This window comes from Heptranchias perlo, unplaced genomic scaffold (genome assembly GCF_035084215.1).
Source record: "Heptranchias perlo isolate sHepPer1 unplaced genomic scaffold, sHepPer1.hap1 HAP1_SCAFFOLD_460, whole genome shotgun sequence".
Lineage (NCBI taxonomy): Eukaryota > Metazoa > Chordata > Chondrichthyes > Hexanchiformes > Hexanchidae > Heptranchias > Heptranchias perlo.
In genome coordinates, this window is record NW_027139474.1 from 123727 (window position 1) to 143181 (window position 19455).

Genomic DNA, 19455 nt, shown 5'->3' on the forward strand with positions numbered 1-19455 from the left:
CGACTCAGCCTTAAAGTGAGGCAGGCCCACAACTCAGCCTTAAATTGAGGCAAGCCCACAACTCAGCCTTAAAGTGAGGCAAGCTCACGACTCAGCCTTAAATTGAGGCAAGCTCGCGACTCAGCCTTAAATTGAGGCAAGCTCGCGGCTCAGCCTTAAATTGAGGCAAGCTCGCGGCTCAGCCTTAAACTGAGGCAAGCTCGCGGCTCAGCCTTAAACTGAGGCAAGCTCGCGACTCAGCCTTAAACTGAGGCAAGCTCGCGACTCAGCCTTAAACTGAGGCAAGCTCGCGACTCAGCCTTAAATCGAGGCAAGCTCGCGACTCAGCCTTAAATCGAGGCAAGCTCGCGACTCAGCCTTAAACTGAGGCAAGCTCGCGGATCAGCCTTAGAGTGAGGCAAGCTCGCGACTCAGCCTTAAATTGAGGCAAGCTCGCGACTCAGCCTTAAATTGAGGCAAGCTCGCGGCTCAGCCTTAAATTGAGGCAAGCTCGCGGCTCAGCCTTAAATTGAGGCTAGCTCGCGGCTCAGCCTTAAATTGAGGCAAGCTCGCGACTCAGCCTTAAAGTGAGGCAAGCTCGCGACTCAGCCTTAAAGTGAGGCAAGCTCGCGACTCAGCCTTAAATTGAGGCAAGCTCGCGACTCAGCCTTAAATCGAGGCAAGCTCGCGACTCAGCCTTAAATCGAGGCAAGCTCGCGACTCAGCCTTAAATCGAGGCAAGCTCGCGACTCAGCCTTAAATCGAGGCAAGCTCGCGACTCAGCCTTAAATCGAGGCAAGCTCGCGACTCAGCCTTAAATTGAGGCAAGCTCGCGACTCAGCCTTAAATTGAGGCAAGCTCGCGACTCAGCCTTAAATTGAGGCAAGCTCGCGGCTCAGCCTTAAATTGAGGCAAGCTCGCGGATCAGCCTTAAATTGAGGCAAGCTCGCGACTCAGCCTTACATTGAGGCAAGCTCACGGCTCAGCCTTAAATTGAGGCAAGCTCACGGCTCAGCCTTAAATTGAGGCAAGCTCACGGCTCAGCCTTAAATTGAGGCAAGCTCGCGGCTCAGCCTTAAACTGAGGCAAGCTCGCGGCTCAGCCTTAAACTGAGGCAAGCTCGCGGCTCAGCCTTAAATTGAGGCAAGCTCACGACTCAGCCTTACATTGAGGCAAGCTCGCGGCTCAGCCTTAAACTGAGGCAAGCTCACGGCTCAGCCTTAAATTGAGGCAAGCTCACGACTCAGCCTTAAACTGAGGCAAGCTCGCGGATCAGTCTTAAATTGAGGCAAGCTCGCGACTCAGCCTTAAATTGAGGCAAGCTCGCGGATCAGTCTTAAAGTGAGGCAAGCTCGCGGCTCAGCCTTAAATTGAGGCAAGCTCGCGGATCAGTCTTAAAGTGAGGCAAGCTCGCAGATCAGCCTTAAATTGAGGCAAGCTCGCAGATCAGCCTTAAATTGAGGCAAGCTCGCGGCTCAGCCTTAAACTGAGGCAAGCTCACGGCTCAGCCTTAAATTGAGGCAAGCTCACGACTCAGCCTTAAACTGAGGCAAGCTCGCGGATCAGTCTTAAATTGAGGCAATCTCGCGGATCAGCCTTAAATTGAGGCAAGCTCGCGACTCAGCCTTAAATTGAGGCAAGCTCGCGGATCAGCCTTAAATTGAGGCAATCTCGCGGATCAGCCTTAAATTGAGGCAAGCTCGCAACTCAGCCTTAAATTGAGGCAAGCCCACAACTCAGCCTTAAATTGAGGCAAGCCCACAACTCAGCCTTAAACTGAGGCAAGCTCGCGGATCAGCCTTAAATTGAGGCAGGCCCACAACTCAGCCTTAAATTGAGGCAAGCCCACAACTCAGCCTTAAACTGAGGCAAGCTCACGGCTCAGCCTTAAACTGAGGCAGGCCCACAACTCAGCCTTAAATTGAGGCAAGCCCACAACTCAGCCTTAAATTGAGGCAAGCCCACAACTCAGCCTTAAATTGAGGCAAGCCCACAACTCAGCCTTAAATTGAGGCAAGCCCACAACTCAGCCTTAAACTGAGGCAAGCTCGCGGATCAGCCTTAAACTGAGGCAAGCTCACGACTCAGCCTTAAATTGAGGCAAGCTCACGACTCAGCCTTAAACTGAGGCAAGCTCGCGGATCAGTCTTAAATTGAGGCAAGCTCGCGACTCAGCCTTAAATTGAGGCAAGCTCGCGGATCAGTCTTAAAAGTGAGGCAAGCTCGCGGCTCAGCCTTAAATTGAGGCAAGCTCGCGGATCAGTCTTAAAGTGAGGCAAGCTCGCAGATCAGCCTTAAATTGAGGCAAGCTCGCAGATCAGCCTTAAATTGAGGCAAGCTCGCGGCTCAGCCTTAAACTGAGGCAAGCTCACGGCTCAGCCTTAAATTGAGGCAAGCTCACGACTCAGCCTTAAACTGAGGCAAGCTCGCGGATCAGTCTTAAATTGAGGCAATCTCGCGGATCAGCCTTAAATTGAGGCAAGCTCGCGACTCAGCCTTAAATTGAGGCAAGCTCGCGGATCAGCCTTAAATTGAGGCAATCTCGCGGATCAGCCTTAAATTGAGGCAATCTCGCGGATCAGCCTTAAATTGAGGCAAGCCCACAACTCAGCCTTAAATTGAGGCAAGCCCACAACTCAGCCTTAAACTGAGGCAAGCTCGCGGATCAGCCTTAAATTGAGGCAGGCCCACAACTCAGCCTTAAATTGAGGCAAGCCCACAACTCAGCCTTAAACTGAGGCAAGCTCACGGCTCAGCCTTAAATTGAGGCAGGCCCACAACTCAGCCTTAAATTGAGGCAAGCCCACAACTCAGCCTTAAATTGAGGCAAGCCCACAACTCAGCCTTAAATTGAGGCAAGCCCACAACTCAGCCTTAAACTGAGGCAAGCTCGCGGATCAGCCTTAAACTGAGGCAAGCTCACGACTCAGCCTTAAATTGAGACAAGCTCGCGGCTCAGCCTTAAATTGAGACAAGCTCACGGCTCAGCCTTAAATTGAGGCAAGCTCACGGATCAGCCTTAAACTGAGGCAAGCTCACGGCTCAGCCTTAAATTGAGGCAAGCTCGCAACTCAGCCTTAAATTGAGGCAAGCTCGCGGATCAGCCTTAAACTGAGGCAAGCTCACGGCTCAGCCTTAAAGTGAGGCAAGCTCGCGGATCAGCCTTAAAGGTGGGTACTTGAATTTGGAGCCTCGGGAGAAGCACTATTTGAATTTCTAATGCAGCCTTTACCACCTTACAACATACGCCAGGGTCATTAGATCACTGACAGACTGAACCTTATCTTTCTATGGAAAGACCGCCAACACGGTGACGACACTGTAACACATCAGAGAAATACTCAATTAAGCTCAATTAACGGTATTATTCATCAAACCAAAACAAACTACCCCAGTCCCAAACCAGGGATTTTCTTCTTTTATTTATTAGATGCCAAACAACATGGCCAGATGCAAATGCTACAAAGATTGATGTCTCACAAATCTGGCCATTGCCATTGTTGAAAGCATGAAACCACAAATAAATTTGTACTGGGGGCTGACACTGCGATTCAGTGAATAACCATAGCCTAAATCATGTTCCAGTAATCCTGGTCAATACAAGAGTATAATCTTTCCACAGGCAGAAAACTCCCTTTTGTTTAAAGCTGCTTGACTACTAAAACACAAAGTAGGCTTTCCATTCACATCAGTTGCAGTTAAGATCGAAAATATCCAACCCAAAAACTCAGTACAGTGGGGAAACCAAAAGACCCCTAATTTAGGAACACAGAACGAGAAAGTGATAGCTTGCATTATAGCATACAGAATAAGAGATAAGAGAGAAGGGAAAATATGGAGGCTGAGAGAAGTGTGAGATAGAGGAGACAGCAAGAGAGATAGAGGGAGACAAAAAGAAGAGAAGAAATGTAGAGATAGATAAAGAGAGACAAGGTGAAAGAGAGAAAAGCAGAAAGAGATTTAAAGAAATGATGAGGGAGAGAGAAAGAAAGCTTGAGATGTTAAGCTTGAGAGAGGAAGAAAACAGAGAAAGGAAAGAAAATTGCGAAACAAATGATAATGCGTAAAAGATAAAGTGCACCAGGAAGAAAAAAGTGAAAAGGGGGCAAGAGATAAACCAAACGAAAAAAGTGTGATAGGAGAAGAGAAAGAGTACAAGAGGCTGATATAAACGAGTGACAAACAAGGAGAGAGAAATGTGGGAAACAAGAGAAAGGCAAAGTGTCAGAGCTGGAGATACAAAAGTCAGGAAGAATGTGAAAACTGATTAGGGTGAGACAGTAACAGAGAGTAAAGACAAACAAACGTGAGATAAGGACAGAAAAAGAGACAAGGCAGAAGGAGAAAGATTAGGAACGATATGAAGAGAGGGACAAAACGTGAACAAAAAAAGAGAGAAGAGCGAGCAAAGAAAGAGATGAAGAAAAAGGATGGAGCAAGAAAGCAAACGAGAGAAAAAGGAGAGAATGTGAAAATAAATTAGACAGAGGGAGAGAGACATACAGATACATGAACACAAAGGCAGACTGAGGCACAAAGACCAATGATTTTCCAGCTTTCTGTGTGGGGGACTTGTGAAAATATTGGCACACTTCCAGGCATGCTGGCCTAAAAAAAAAACGGGCACTGAAGGGTCCAAATGGTGTGCGGTGCACCGGGAAATCACCGTATGACAAATTGGTTAGGTCGAACTCGAATTGTCGCGGGCGGGCGGCTGAAACTAGCGCTAAAGCCCACTGCCTATGCGAACGGAGGGCCTAACGGCCATTTCAGGTCCATTTGCGAAATTGGATCACGACTGACCGCAGAATGAGGTCAGTTTTCTCGGACCTAAAGCAGCGGTGCTTAATGGGACCACTGGAGGTCGCCATGAAAAACATTTTACTTGCCTGAATGCGGAGCCAGGAGAAGCAGGAGCGCTCACCCCTTCCTGAACTCCTAACCCCCCCTAACCCCCCCAAACCAGACTTATTGTAGGCCCGGTGCCAGCAACCCTGCCGGCCAACGTTCCTCCTCTTTGCCACCGGTGAACTGTCTTTCAGGGCGCCACTAGCACTCCCTTTGCGCCGGTTGCAAACTGGCGCAAGAGGCCCAATTTTCGGTGGTCCTCCTGCGCATCAGTTACGCCGCGGTTTTGCCGCTGCTGGGTTCACTCCTGAATTCAGGCACAAACCAATTTCTCAGTCCTAACTCCTGAAAGACAGTATTAGATACCCAAAGGAAAACAGTACCGACACTGTAGAATTTTTTTTTGCATATACTGCATTAGTGGGTCAGCAAACACAGAAGAAAATACAGAGAAATATAGAATACGTTATTCGAGACACCCTGCTTTGCCGCACAGGGTATGGGCAGCCTCGGGTGGACGGAAATCTGATGGCTCTGTACACTCCTGGGGTCTCGTGCTCTCTCGCCCTGTTTCTTGCTTCTCCGTTTTTCTCTGTCTCTCACAATGATTTTTTTTTTGAACCTCGGCTTCTTTCTTGTTGAGGTGCAGGAGGCACTGTACATGAGGAGACAGGGGGAGCCGTTGAACAGCCAAGAGCTGAACAGCAAGCACACTGCTAGCTGCTAAGGATACCGAGGTAATTTTCTGGAGACTCCACTACCAACGTAAAGTCTCATTCGACAGGAGTCCAGAGTGGATGTCGGAAAAATTGCTAATGCCACAAACGGGGCATGCTGACTTCCACACACAATTCTAGGGTCTGCACTCCTGCCAAGCGGGACTCTGCGCCAGAAGGTCTTTGAACATTTTCCCTGATGACTGCATAAATTACCTTTTATAGTCAACAGCACTTCTCCACAGATCTGGGACTTTACAGCATCTCTGAGGGCTTTTTTTGGGCCCTATTTGTCACCACCTTTGGGCTGTCACCCAGCCATCCAAGTTTGTTCTGATTCCTGCATTTCCTCTGCTATGGGCTGAACAGAGATTAGGGTAACACAGCTGCTGGCTACCAAGATTAAGGCTTTCCCCTAATCCTGAGCCCAGAGGGAAGCACCGCCAATTATAAAAGACATCTTTTACAGTTAGTAGCTCTCCTCTTTTGGCCAGGCATCTTTCAGGCTTCTCTGATGGTTTCTTTGGGGCCATTGTGTTTGTCTTGGGCAAAACTCTGATGACCTCATGAAGCCCCTGGGATCCCCACCTGGACCCCAGATTGAAAGCCTATAGCACTGATAGAATGACACATAAACAGAGGTAAAGAGACACAAACAGATTGAAAAAGAGAGGGACACACAGAGAAGTCAACAGTAACAATATGCATTTGTACTGCACTTTTAAGATAGTAAATGCCCCAAGGCACTTAACAGAGGAGAAAAAAACAGACACGAAGCAGTAGTAAAGAGTTAGGGGAGGTGGGCCAAAGGCACGTTCAGAAAGTCGGATTTTGAGGAGGCTTTTGAAAGTGGTAATAAAGCAAAAGGTTTAAGGAGAAAAATCCAAAATGTAGGACCAAGTCAGCTGGCACCAAAGGTGGAACAAAGCAAGGGATGGATGCTCAGGAGGCTGGAAGAAGGGAGGGACGTAGGGCTGTGGAGGAGCTTGCAAAGGTAGGGAAGGGTGAAGTTGTGGGGGGATTTGTAAACAAAGATGAGGATGTCGAATTCAATCTTGCTGGGGAATGGAGAACCACTGGTCAGCAGAGACAGGGTGACTGGTGCATAATAGGATGTGGTCAAGAGAGTTTTGGATGAGTTGGGGTGAGCTTGGAAGGTCAGCAAGAAGATAAAGGTGCCCATCAGAGTTTCACTAGTGGAGGGGTTGAGGTAAGGGTGGAGGTGGGTGATATTGCAGAGGTGGAAATAGGTAGTCTTGGTAATGGGTAGGAAATGAGGTTTCAAGCTCAGTTCAGTCAGATAGGACACTAAGGTTTTGCCCTGTCGGGTTCAGTCTGAGGTGGACACTCCTCCTCCCAGTTCTGACGAAGGGTCATCGACCTGCAACGTTAACTCTGTTTCTTTTTCCACAGATGCTGCCTGATTTGCTGAGTATTTCTAGCATTTTCCCTCTCTTTTTCAATCTGTTTGTGTCTCTTTACCTCTGTTTATGTGTCATTCTATCAGTGCTATAGGCTTTCAATCTGGGGTCCAGGTGGGGATCCCAAGGGCTTCATGAGGTCATCAGAGTTTTGCCCAAGACAAACACAATGGCCCCAAAGAAACAATCAGAGAAGCCTGAAAGATGCCAGGCCAAAAGAGGAGAGCTACTAATTGTAAAGAGTTGGAGATGGGATTGGAGGCTAGGGTTTTTGGCATGGATTGAACAGGGTGGTTTTCATATTGGCAATATGAACGTGGAGAAAGGTCTGGTTCATCTGCCACTTTACGTTGGATAAAGAGTCAGACGGCATATTGATGGTATAGACTCGTGGATGCTCATGGAGAGGTAAAACTGGGTGCTCTCAGCATACATATAGAAACTGAACCCACATCTATAGATGATGTTGCCAAGCGGCAACATGTAGGTAAAGAATATGAGGGGCAAATGTAGCCTTTCAGGCACTCCTAAGGTGACCGTGTGGGGAGGGAGGAGAAGACATTGCAAGAGATGCGCTGTATATGTTGGGACGGGGACAAATGGAACCAAGCAAGAGTGGCGGCAAAAAGGTGGATCATGAAGGAGAGGCAGTGGAGGAGGTGAAGGGGTCACTGTATCAAATGCTGCTGAGGATCATTACCTTTTGCCTAATAGGCACTGGTGATTCCATGTTCCAGGATAGCAAAACACTTTCACACAACAAAATGTACGAGCAAGCAAAAACAAGCAGCCTCCCACCGACGGATACACAAACTAATCCTTGACCTTGGCACAATTGAACACGACTTAGCAAGTGGGTAACTGCACCACAAAACAAGAAATGTCTCACATTTCCTGACCTTACAACTGGAACTAAATAACAAAGAATATTTCCTAAGTACTGTATTCCAATACTACAAAGGTTTTCTCTGTATTGTTGCGCGTTTAAAAAATTCTGAAGACAACAGAGAGTCTAACCACCTCCCCTTGACATTCAACGGCATTACCATCGCCGAATCCCCCACCATCAACATCCTGGGGGTCACCAGAAACTTAACTGGGCCAGCCACATAAATACTGTGGCTACAAGAGCAGGTCAGAGGCTGGGTATTCTGCGGTGAGTGACTCACCTCCTGACTCCCCAAAGCCTTTCCACCATCTAAAAGGCACAAGTCAGGAGTGTGATGGAATACTCTCCACTTGCCTGGATGAGTGCAGCTCCAACAACACTCAAAAAGCTCGACACCATCCAGGACAAAGCAGCCCGCTTGATTGGCACCCCATCCACCACCCTAAACATTCACTCCCTTCACCACCGGCGCACCGTGGCTGCTGTGTGTACCATCTACAGGATGCACTGCAGCAACTCGCCAAGGCATCTTCGACAGCACCTCCCAAACCCGCGACCTCTACCACCTAGAAGGGCAAGGGCAGCAGATGCATGGGAACAGCACCACCTGCACGTTCCCCTCCAAGTCACACACCATCCCGACTTGGAAATATATCGCCTTTCCTTCATCGTCGCTGGGTCAAAATCCTGGAACTCCCTTCCTAACAGCACTGTGGGAGAACCTTCACCACATGGACTGCAACGGTTCAAGGTGGCGGCTCACTACCACCTTCTCAAGGGCAATTAGGGATGGGCAATAAATGCCGGCCTTGCCAGCGACGCCCACATCCCATGAACGAATTAAAAAAAAGCTCCAGTCTCACACTTTTCTACATAATGAATCTCAAATACTTTATTTTCATGTCAACAATACACAATTATGACGGATTGTTTCTGAACACAAACGATATGGGTGAGTGGAAGAATCCATTAATAATGTCTGTGTTTTAATGTTAGGGCAAGCAGTCACACAACCAATAATCTGTAATATTGTGAATGACCTAATGAGGAAGAATTTATGCAGTGTTCGCAGAGACCGTGAGCTAAGATTCTAGTGGAAGTGTTACAAGAAGTTTCTTTCCTCAACTATACACTAGGTGAAAATGATTAGTAAATTTGGTGCAGAAATCACCAGGTCTCAGTGTATGTCTATGTATTTATTGAAGTACTGGGTAAAATAAAAGTGTTCCATTTTGTTGGTGATCTGATACTTGCAGTGTTAGAATCATAGAAAGGTTACAGCACGGAATTGGTCAGACTTGATGCCAAAAATAAACATAGAATTACAACAATCATCAAAGCAACAGCAATCTGAACCAGTGCTAAGGTATCAATGAAATTCTACATTAACACTGGTACGCTGAGAAATTCAGTTCACTATTTATGACGTATAGAAGGTGAATCAGGATGGGAAAGAAAGTTCTAACACAGAACTCTGCATGGTCATGGACCACTGCAGTTTTTTTTAAACCAATTTGAGGTTAGCAATAAATCCATACAAAATTATGGTCAATGGTGAAACGAGCTATGGTAGTTTGAAATATTACTATGCCAACTTATTTGTTGGCAAAACAGGGCTTAGGACTTGATATACACGCTCCTGACATAGAAAGGTAGGAACAGGAGTACTTAAGAACATAAGAAATAGGAGCAGGCGTAGGCCATACGGCCACTCGAGCCTGCTACACCATTCAATTAGATCATGGCTGATCTGTACCTCAACTCCAGTTATTCACCTTTGCTCTATATCCCTTGATGCCCTTACCTAAAAAAAAATCTATCGAACCGCCTTGAAAATACAACTGACCAGCATCCACAGGCTTTTGGGGGAAGAGGGTTTGAGGTTTCTACTACCCTTTGTTTGAAAAACCTGATGTCACTCCTAAATGAGCCGGCACTAATTTTAAGATTGTGCCCCCCTTGTTTTGAATCCCCCCACTAGAGGAAACAGTTTCTCTGAATTTACCCTTTCGAATCCTTTTATCATTTTAAACACCTCAATCTTCTAAACACAGGGGAGTACAAGCCAAGTTTATGCAACCTGTCCTCATAATTTAACCCAGTATCATTCTGGTAAATCTACGCTGTACCCCCTCCATGGCCAGTATATCCTTCCTGAGGTACGGTGCCCAAAGCTGAATGCAGTACTCCAGATGGAGTCCGACCAAGGCTCAGTACAACTGAAGCATCACTTACTCCCCCTCAATGTATTGCAGCCCCCTTGAGATAAAGACCAACATTCCATTAGCTTTTTTGATTACTTTTTGTACCTGCGCAATAGCTTTTAGTGATTTGTGTACCTGGACACCCAAATCCTCCACAGTTCCTAATCTTTCACTATTAACAAAATATTCTGATTTGTCTTTCTTAGATCCAAAGTGGATGACCTCACACTTCCCCATATTGAACTCCATCTGCCACAGTCTTGCCCGTTTACTTAATCTGTCCATGCTCCTTTGTAACTTCCTACTCCCATCTACATAACTTATTGTGCCTCCTAACTCAGTGTCATCTGCAAACTTGGATACGCAACTAGCTCATACTTGTTTTAAGTGTTCAGTCACTCTGTCCCTGATGATAGATTCCAGTAACTTCCCCCACAACTGATGTTAAACTGATAGTGCAAATTCACTAGCCCTGTACCTCCGCATGGTCAATATATCCTTCCTGAGGTTAGGTGTCCAAAACCGAACACGGTGCACCAGATGATCAAAATCTAAACTAAACGCACACTGCAAAATCCGAGATGTCTTAACTGGATTTGTAATTGCTCTTTGGATTAGGAATGCAAAACTGAAAAATCAAAATTTCCACTGCTTCAATGGTCTGATCATTTTTGACCGGGGCCAGCAGAAAATATTACTTCACTGATCCTAAGGACCAGGGGAGGAATATACAGGCATCCAACTACTTGAAAAATTCTGCTTAGAAATATTTATTCTAATTTGTGCCAGAATATTGATGCAATGAAATGGACTGAAAATTGAACTGGGAAAAGAGCAAACAGTTAAAATTGGAATAAATGCTTAGCAAATTTCGTAAAAAGGGATTTTTTTTTTGGGGGGGGGGGGGTGAACATACAAAAATCCAGAAAACTACCAGAAGAAAAATTGTCCCTAACTTGTATGATTATAGTAACTGAACTCAGGACTAGCAGCTCACTATTCCTATTCAACCAGTTCCCAAAACTAAAACTTTTTCACTTGGGTATTTGCTGCAGCACGACCACAGATCCTGATGTCCCTCATGTTCGGAGACCGTCCCTGAATTTCCTTAATAACCTTGAATCCTGGATCAGTCCATTTTTGCCATTCTAACTAAAGCCAACACTGATTTAAAAAAAATACACTGCGCCTGTGCCAAAACAAAGCTTTATCCCTGATTCAGACCAAAATGTTTCACCTACATTCAGAAAGTTAGCTTGGATGGAAAATGTTGTATAGTCATAGTGAGAGGAATGTCAGTTCTAGCACTGTCCTCGAAAGGGTTGAAAGTTTGATCTCTGCTCCTACTGTACCTTCCTGTAACAAGAAAAACTTTGCACACCACACACTATTTCAATTTTTTAAAACTATCCAAATGCCATTTCCTTGCCTTATTTTACTAATTTTGCAACATCACACATCATGTATAGTTATATCCCCATCTCAGAAACACCAAACATTGCCAGATTGACATGTAGGTGGCACTTAAATATTAAATCACAACATAAACTGGTAGGTCTTCAAAAAGACTGTAAATGGATCACGTCAAAACGGGGAGAGAGAGAGAGAGAGAGAGCACACCCTGAGAGAAAAAGCTGCAAAATGATTTTCTCCGCCAGAGTAACAAGAAGAAAAAATATATATATATTACAAGAAACACTGCTTTGTGTACAATCAGTGCAAGAGGTCTCTTTTTTTTTTCCAGAAAGCCTCCCTTGAAATCAGGCGGAAAACAAGATGCAAATCCAAAAACACATTTACTTGTTTCTACAATGCAAACTACGATTGAAATGCAAAATATATAAAGTATTGTCTGTACTGTTGGAGATTGCACTGCTGCCCGTCCACCGCCCGGAATCACACTACAACCGGAGGCAGTCACCTCCAGACTGAATCCTACATCACTCCCACCTAGTCGCCTTCTTGTGGAACAACATAAAATAACATTTTATATATATCCACATATATATATATTTAATGATCTGAACTCACGAGAATGTTTAATGCAGCAATGCCTCACTCACCTCGCCAAAAATAAAAATCCTGATAGCAGAAGTAGGGGGAAAAAACACACACAGAAAAAGAAATCCCTTCTCCTCCTCTCCGGGACAAGCGGCGAGCAGAGACCCGGACTTCAGCTCCCTCTGAGTCTGATAACCTAGTGCAGAAAGAGAGAGAGAGAGAGAGAGATGAGAGGACCAGGGGGAGAGGGAAAGGAGCAACGTGGGGCTGAGGATCCGCTTTATAGTCCCGGCAACGTCACATAACACAGCTCGCAACTCACCGCGGGTCGTGGCCGGGTGCTCACACTCCCTCTCCACTCCCTCCTCCTCACTCTCCCTCTCCTCTCCACTCCCTCTCACACTCCCTCTCCCTCTCCCTCTCCTCCACTCCCTCTCCCTCTCCTCCACTCCCTCTCACTCTCCCTCTCCACTCCCTCTCACACTCCCTCTCCCTCTCCTCTCCCTCTCACTCTCCTCTCCCTCCTCCTCACTCTCCCTACCCCTCCCCACTCCCTCTCACACTCCTCCACTCCCTCTCCCTCCTCCTCACACTCCCTCTCCCTCTCCACTCCTCCACTCCCTCTCCCTCTCACACTCCTCCACTCCTCTCTCTCCTCCTCACACTCACTCTCCCTCCTCCTCACACTCACTCTCCCTCTCACACTCCTCCACTCCCTCTCCCTCTCCTCTCCCTCCTCCTCACTCTCCCTACCCCTCCCCACTCCCTCTCCCTCTCACACTCCTCCACTCCCTCTCCCTCTCCTCTCCCTCCTCCTCACTCTCCCTACCCCTCCCCACTCCCTCTCACACTCCTCCACTCCCTCTCCCTCTCACACTCCTCCACTCCCTCTCTCTCCTCCTCACACTCCCTCTCCCTCTCCACTCCCTCTCCTCCTCCCTCTCCCTCTCACACTCCCTCTCCCTCTCACACTCCCTCTCTCCTCCTCACACTCCCTCTCTCCTCTCCTCTCCACTCCCTCTCACACTCCCTCTCCTCCTCCTCCCTCTCCCTCTCCTCCTCTCCCACTCCCTCTCCTCCTCCTCTCCCTCTCTCCACTCCCTCTCCTCCCCCACTCCCTCTCCTCCTCCTCCTCCTCTCCCACTACTTCTCCTCCTCTCCCACTCCCCACTCCCTCTCCTCCCCCTCTCCTCCTCCTCTCCCACTCCCTCTCCTCCTCCTCTCCCTCTCCCCACTCCCTCTCCTCCTCCTCTCCCCCACTCCTCTCCCCCTCTCACTCCCCCTCCCTCTCCTCCTCTCCCACTCCCTCTCCCCCTCTCCTCCTCCTCTCCCACTCCCCCTCCACTTCCCCTCTCCTCATCTCTATCGTATTCTCGCTCCCTCTCTCCCCCACGTTCTCCTCTTTCTCTTCCCTCTTTTCCTCCCTCTCTCCTCCTTTCTCTTTTTTCTCTCCCTCTTTCTCATCTCCTTTCTCTCCCCCTTTCTCTCTTCCCCTCTTTCTCCTCTCTCCCCTTTCTCCTCTCCTCTCTCCCCCTTTCTCCTCTCCTTTCTCTTTCTCTCTCCCTCCCTCTTTCTCCCCTTTCTCCTCCTCTTTCTCCCCTCTCTCCTTTTCTCTTCTCTCTCCCCCTTTCTCCTCTCTCTCTCCCCCTCTTTCTCTTCACTCTCTCTCCCCCTTTCTCCTCCTCTTTCTCTCTCCCCCTTTCTCTTCTCTTTCCCCCTCTTTCTCCTCTCCTTTCTCTTTTTTTCCTCTCCTCTCTCTCCCTTTTTTCCCTCTCCTCTCTCTCTCCCTTTCTCCCCCTCTTTCTCCTCTCCCTCTTTCTCCTCTCCTCTCTCTCCCCCTTTCCCTCTCTCTCCCTTTTTCTCCTCTCTCTCCCCCTTTTTCTCCTCTCTCTCCCTCTTTCTCTCCTCTCTCTCCCCCTCTCCCTTTTTCTCCTCTCTCTCCCCCTTTCTCCTCTCTCTCTCTCCCCCTCTCCCTTTTTCTCCTATCTCTCTCCCCCTCTCCCTTTCTCTCCTCTCTCTCCCCCTCTCCCTTTTTCTCCTCTCTCTCTCCCCCTTTCTCCTCTCTCTCTCCCCCTCTCCCTTTTTCTCCTCTCTCTCCCCCTTTCTCCTCTCCTCTCTCCCCCTTTCTCTCCCTCTCTCTCTCCTCTCTCTCCCCCTTTCTCTCCTCTCTCTCTCTCTCCCCCTTTCTCTCCCTCTCTCCTCTTTCTCCTCTCCTCTCTCTCTCCCCCTTTCTCTCCCTCTTTCCTTCCTCTCTCCCTCTCTCTCTCCCCCTTTCTCCTCTCCTCTCCCTCTCCCCCCCTCTCCCTCTCTCTCTCCTCTCTCCCCCCCTCTCTCTCCCCCTTTCTCCTCTCCTCTCCTCTCTCTCCCCCCCTCTCTCTCCCCCCCTCTCTCCCTCCCCCCCCCTCCCCCTCCCTCTCTCCCTCCCCCCCCCTCCCTCTCCCTCTCTCCCTCCCTCTCTCCCCGGTCCGATCTATTGAACCTCGGTTGTCATCGCCCGGCCGGTCTGAACCCGTGAATCACTTGGGAAGGTGAGGGCGGGAGAGGCAGAGAGACCGCCTCAAGAGCGGACACCCGGCAACGTTAATACCGGATATTCAACGTTATAATTTAATATTTCTAACACAATAAATGTTTAAATGCAGCCGCTCAGACAGGGCGGTGGGCGCCCGCTGCCAGCACCGCGAATCTATCCCCCTTTCCCCTTACACTCGCAACAGTCGTTACCAGGGAAACAGTATTTTTTTTTGTTGCAAAAACCCAGCCTCAAAATAACTTAAGATTAAACCCCATGAAAGTATGGACTAAATTGCATTTTTTTTTTTTTGTTGCTTCTGGTGTTTAATGCCTGTTTTTTTTGTTTCTCTATATAAATCCCTCAATGCCCCCCTCCCCCAGCAAGCTGTTGCACACTGCGCTCTGGGTGATGGTCTCAGTCTCTGTCTCTCTCTCTGTCAGTCAGTCAGGCCGATGCTCCTCTCCTCTCCTCCCCTCCGCCTCTCTCCACAGCTCAGCCCCCGCTCACGCCACTCATCTGGCGGCTCCTGGGGCCAATCAGGACTCGGTGAACCTGCACCCAGAGGGAGGAGTGATGAACGGAGCAGCAGGGGCAGTGGGTAGGACGCAGGGGCCAGCTGGGGAACAGCAATGTAAATACTGCACTGCTCTCCCCTCCAGCTTGGTCTGAGGCACTTTCAGTAACAAAAAAAAATATTAATAGTTTCCTCATATGGTTATTTTCTCTTACCCCCCCCACCACCACCCCATTTAAAATTCTCTCCAGTACCAAACCATCATGCCTCTAATTGAAATGTCCCACTGGCCTCTATAAAATATGATCTCTATAGATGCTACTCATAAACAGGCTGATGAGCTCCCGAACATATAAAAGAAAGAAATTATTCCCCTGCCACAGTATGTAAGAGACTTGTCTCCACCTTGTGAAACCATACGAAAGCAGGTCCCAGATCAAAAATTCCCTACGCGGAGAGTTACGGGCACAAACGCAATGGAGGCCAGATTTAACTGGAGCGGGGCATCTCACGGTTTGCCCCGTTAGTTAGATTTGTTTGTGCGCATTTAGATTTTAAAATTTTTTTTGCCCACAAAGTTGCTGGAAGTGCGAGCTGATAACGATGCAGCGAGGGCCAACAGGGCATCTGGGACCCTGGTGAACAACGGGACAAGCAATGTATCTCCATAACCTATGAGATTTAATGATTGAGAAGTAAACGGAGGAAGGACTGAGAAGGAGGGTGACTTCAATGTAGAGAAAGAGAAATAAAGAGATGGAAGGAATGATTGGATTAAGAGAGAGAGAAAAAGGAGACAGAAAAGAAAAATAAAATTTAAATTTTAAATTTGACATTTTTAAAATCTCCAACTAACAATTCACAACCTGAAGGGATGAGAATTGTTCACTCTCCGGACAAGAGAGGTTGAGTGGCCGTCATTAATAATTATCACGTTGTTAAAAGGATGCTTATGCTATTAATTATCAGACTTAACTTCCTGTGGCGAGTTTAATGGGCAATCAATGCGCTAATGCAGCAACTTCATGAAAATCACCGGGAGGTTAAGGGCGAGTTGCCATTTTTGCAAAGCTAACGGTGGATGGGCGCAAATCGGCCAGCAACTTGTGGCAATTCGCAATTCATGGTCTATCTCTTCCTCACCACAAGTTGCTGGCCGATTTGCACATTAATAATGGTGTACCTCGTTCAGACGCTGTTATTTTTTCAGCAAAATCGGGCCCATTATTATTACCACCTCCAAATATTTCAATCAGAATTTCTCCTATATTGATTTCTCTCCTCACCCCAATATCTAATAAGTTACTTTCTCCCACTTTGGAACACTTCACACTACATTATTCCCTGACCGAGAGGATCGCCAAGCCAGTGATTTCCAAACTGTTGCAATACCATTCTTGTGCCAGACCCAGGGAGACACAGGTTGACTCACCTTTCAACTGTTACAGATTTTGTGGGACCTTTCCAAAAATTGGAACCTGCATTTTTGATGTCTGCTTGTGCTCTGAGTGGCTGCCAGTGTTCAGACACTAGGGCCTCAATTTTTACGGGGGTGGGAATGGGGGAGGGGTGCGCGGGAACCCGGTAGCGGGCGACAAACCCGGCAAGGTCGGGGCCGATCTTAATGGCAGGGTCTCATTTGAATGTATCGCTGCAGAGTCCTGCCTTCTGGGCTTCGTCTGGCCCAGGATCGGGTTCCCGGCAGGTTTTTCCTGAAGGTTGAAGCCGACACTGCTCACCTCGCTCAGACCTCTGGTTGAAATTGCGGATCGGGTCCTAATGACATCATCAGACCCCGAACCCGCGTATTTGAAGTCGGACCCCGTTTCCTTCCTGCGGGGGTCCCGCTCGCCTGGTCAAAAGAGCAGGTTAAAATCGAGACTCGGCGGGGGGCGGGGGGGGGGGGGGTGTGGGCAGCGGGATGGCAGGAGGTAAGTGACTCGCCTTATTTTAACTGCCCGCCCCCTCTCCCGCCCGGTTTCTGCCAGGCGGGGACAGTTAAAATCGGAGCCTAGGATTCAATACTATTCTTTGTGTTTGTTCTCCAGTTAAAGAAAGCCAGAGAATGCGACTCGAAAGAAGGTTTATCCTGTGCTCTACATGAATTAAGCTTGTAAAGCTCTTTCAATCGCAAAACAGAGAATAGGATTGCTCTACTCTCAAATAGCATTCCCTTGCTTTCTATTACTGGAGAGTGAGGTGGAATACCTATGATAGAAGCAGCAAATAAGATTTCCATTCAAATGGAGAGAGAGAGAGAGAGAGAGAAGGCAGTAAAAAGCAGGTACATATCATAGTATCATAGTAGGTACAGCACAGGAGGAGGCCATTCAGTCCATCATGCCTGTGCTGGCTCTTTGAAAGAGCTATCCATTTAGTCCCATTCCCCTGCTCTTTCCCCACAGCCCTGTAAATTTTTTCCCTTTAAGTATTTATCCAATTCCCTTTTGAAAGTTACTATTGAATCTGCTTCCACCGCCCTTTCAGGCAGCGCATTCCAGATCATAACAACTCACTGCGTAAAAAAAATGTTTCCTCATGTCGCCTCTGGCTCTTTTGCCGATCACCGTAAATCTGTGTCCTCTGGTTACCGACCCTCCTGCCACTGGAAACAGTTTCTCCTTATTTACTCTCTCAAAACTGTTCATGATTTTGACCACCTCTACCAAATCTCCTCTTAACCTTCTCTGTTCTAAGGAGAACAACCCCAGCTTCTCCAGTCTCTCCACATAACTGAAGTCCCTCATCCCTGGCACCATTCTAGTAAATCTCTTCTGCACCCTCTCTAAGGCCTTGACATCTTTTCTAAAGTGCGGTGCCCAGAATTGAACACAATACTTCAGCTGAGGCCTAACCAGTGTTTTATAAAGGTTTAGCATAACTTCCTTGTTTTTGTACTCTATGCCTCTATTAATAAAGCTCAGGATGCCGTATGCTTTTTTAACAGCCATCTCAACTTGTCCTGCCACCTTCAAAGATTTGTGTATGTGCACCCCCAGGTCTCTGTTCCTGCACCCCCTTTAAAATTGTACCATTTAGTTTAGATTGCCTCTCCTCATTCTTCCTACCAAAATGCATCACTTCACATTTCTCTGCATTAAATTTCATCAGCCATGTGTCTGCCCATTTCACCAGTCAGTCTATGTCCTCCTGAAGTCTGTTACTATCCTCCACATTGTTTACTACATTTCTGAGTTTCATGTCATCTGCAATCTTTGAAATTATACCCTCTGTACGCAAGTCCAGGTTATTAATATAAATCAAAAAGAGCAATGGTCCTAATACCGACCCCTGGGGAACACCACTGTATACTTCCCTCCAGTCTGAAAAACAACCGTTCACCACTACTCTCTGCTTTCTGTCCCTTAGCCAATTTTGTATCCACACTGCCACTGTCCCTTTAATCCCATGAGCTTTAATTTTGCTAACAAGTCTATTATGTGGTACTTTATCAAATGCCTTTTGAAAGTCCATATACACATCAACCGTACCACCCTCATCAATCCTCTCCGTTACTTCATCAAAGAACTCAATCAAGTTAGTCAAACACGATTTGCCTTTGATAAATCCGTGCGGACTTTCATTTATTAGCCCATACTTTTCCAAGTGACAATTAATTTTGTCCCGGATTAATGTCTCTAAAAGTTTCCCCACCACCGACGTTAGGCTGACTGGCCTATAATTGCCGGGTTTGCCCCTCTCCCCTTTTGTGAAAAGGGGTGTAACATTTGTAATCCTCCAGTCTTCCGGAACCGTCCCCATATCTAAGGAGGATTAGAAGATTGTGGCCAGAGCTCCCGCAATTTCCACCCTTACTTCCCTCAGTAACTGAGGATCCATCCCATCTGGACCGGGTGACTTTTCTACTTTGAGTACCGCCAATCTTTTAAGTACCTCCTCTTTATCTATTTTTATCCACTCCAATATCGCTCCTACCTCCTCCTTTACTGTGACATTGGCAGCATCCTCTTCTCTAGTGAAGACTGATGTGAAGGATTCATTTATTACCTCAGCCACGCCCTCTGCCTCCACAAGAAGATCTCCTTTTTTGTTTCTAATTGGTCCCATGCTACTTTGACTACCCTTTTACTTCTTATATGTTTATAAAAGTCTTTTGGGTTCCCTTTTATGTTAGCCGCTAATCTATTCTCATACTCTCTCTTTGCCCCTCTTATTTCCATTTTTTAGATCTCCTCTGTACTTTCTGCATTCAGCCTCGTTCTCTACTGCATTATGAACCTTACATTCATCATAAGTCTCCTTTTTCTGTTTTATTTTAATCTCTATATCTTTAGTCATCCAGGGATCTCTAGCTTTGGATGCCTTTCCTCTCCCCCTCGTGGGACTGTGTCTACTCTGTGCCCAAAC

General features: G+C 47.4%; 1 protein-coding gene across 1 annotated transcript in view; it reads right to left on the reverse strand.

Moving 5' to 3' along the window:
• Positions 1-12446, reverse strand: part of LOC137313285 (very long chain fatty acid elongase 5-like) — a 94495-nt gene extending 82049 nt beyond the window's left edge. The window contains exons 1-2 of the mRNA XM_067979410.1: positions 12381-12446; positions 12121-12254 (exon numbers count right to left, since the gene is read on the reverse strand). The gene's annotated coding sequence lies outside the window, so the exon portion shown is untranslated. The remainder of the gene's footprint in view (positions 1-12120; positions 12255-12380) is intronic.
• Positions 12447-19455: the final 7009 nt, after the last annotated feature.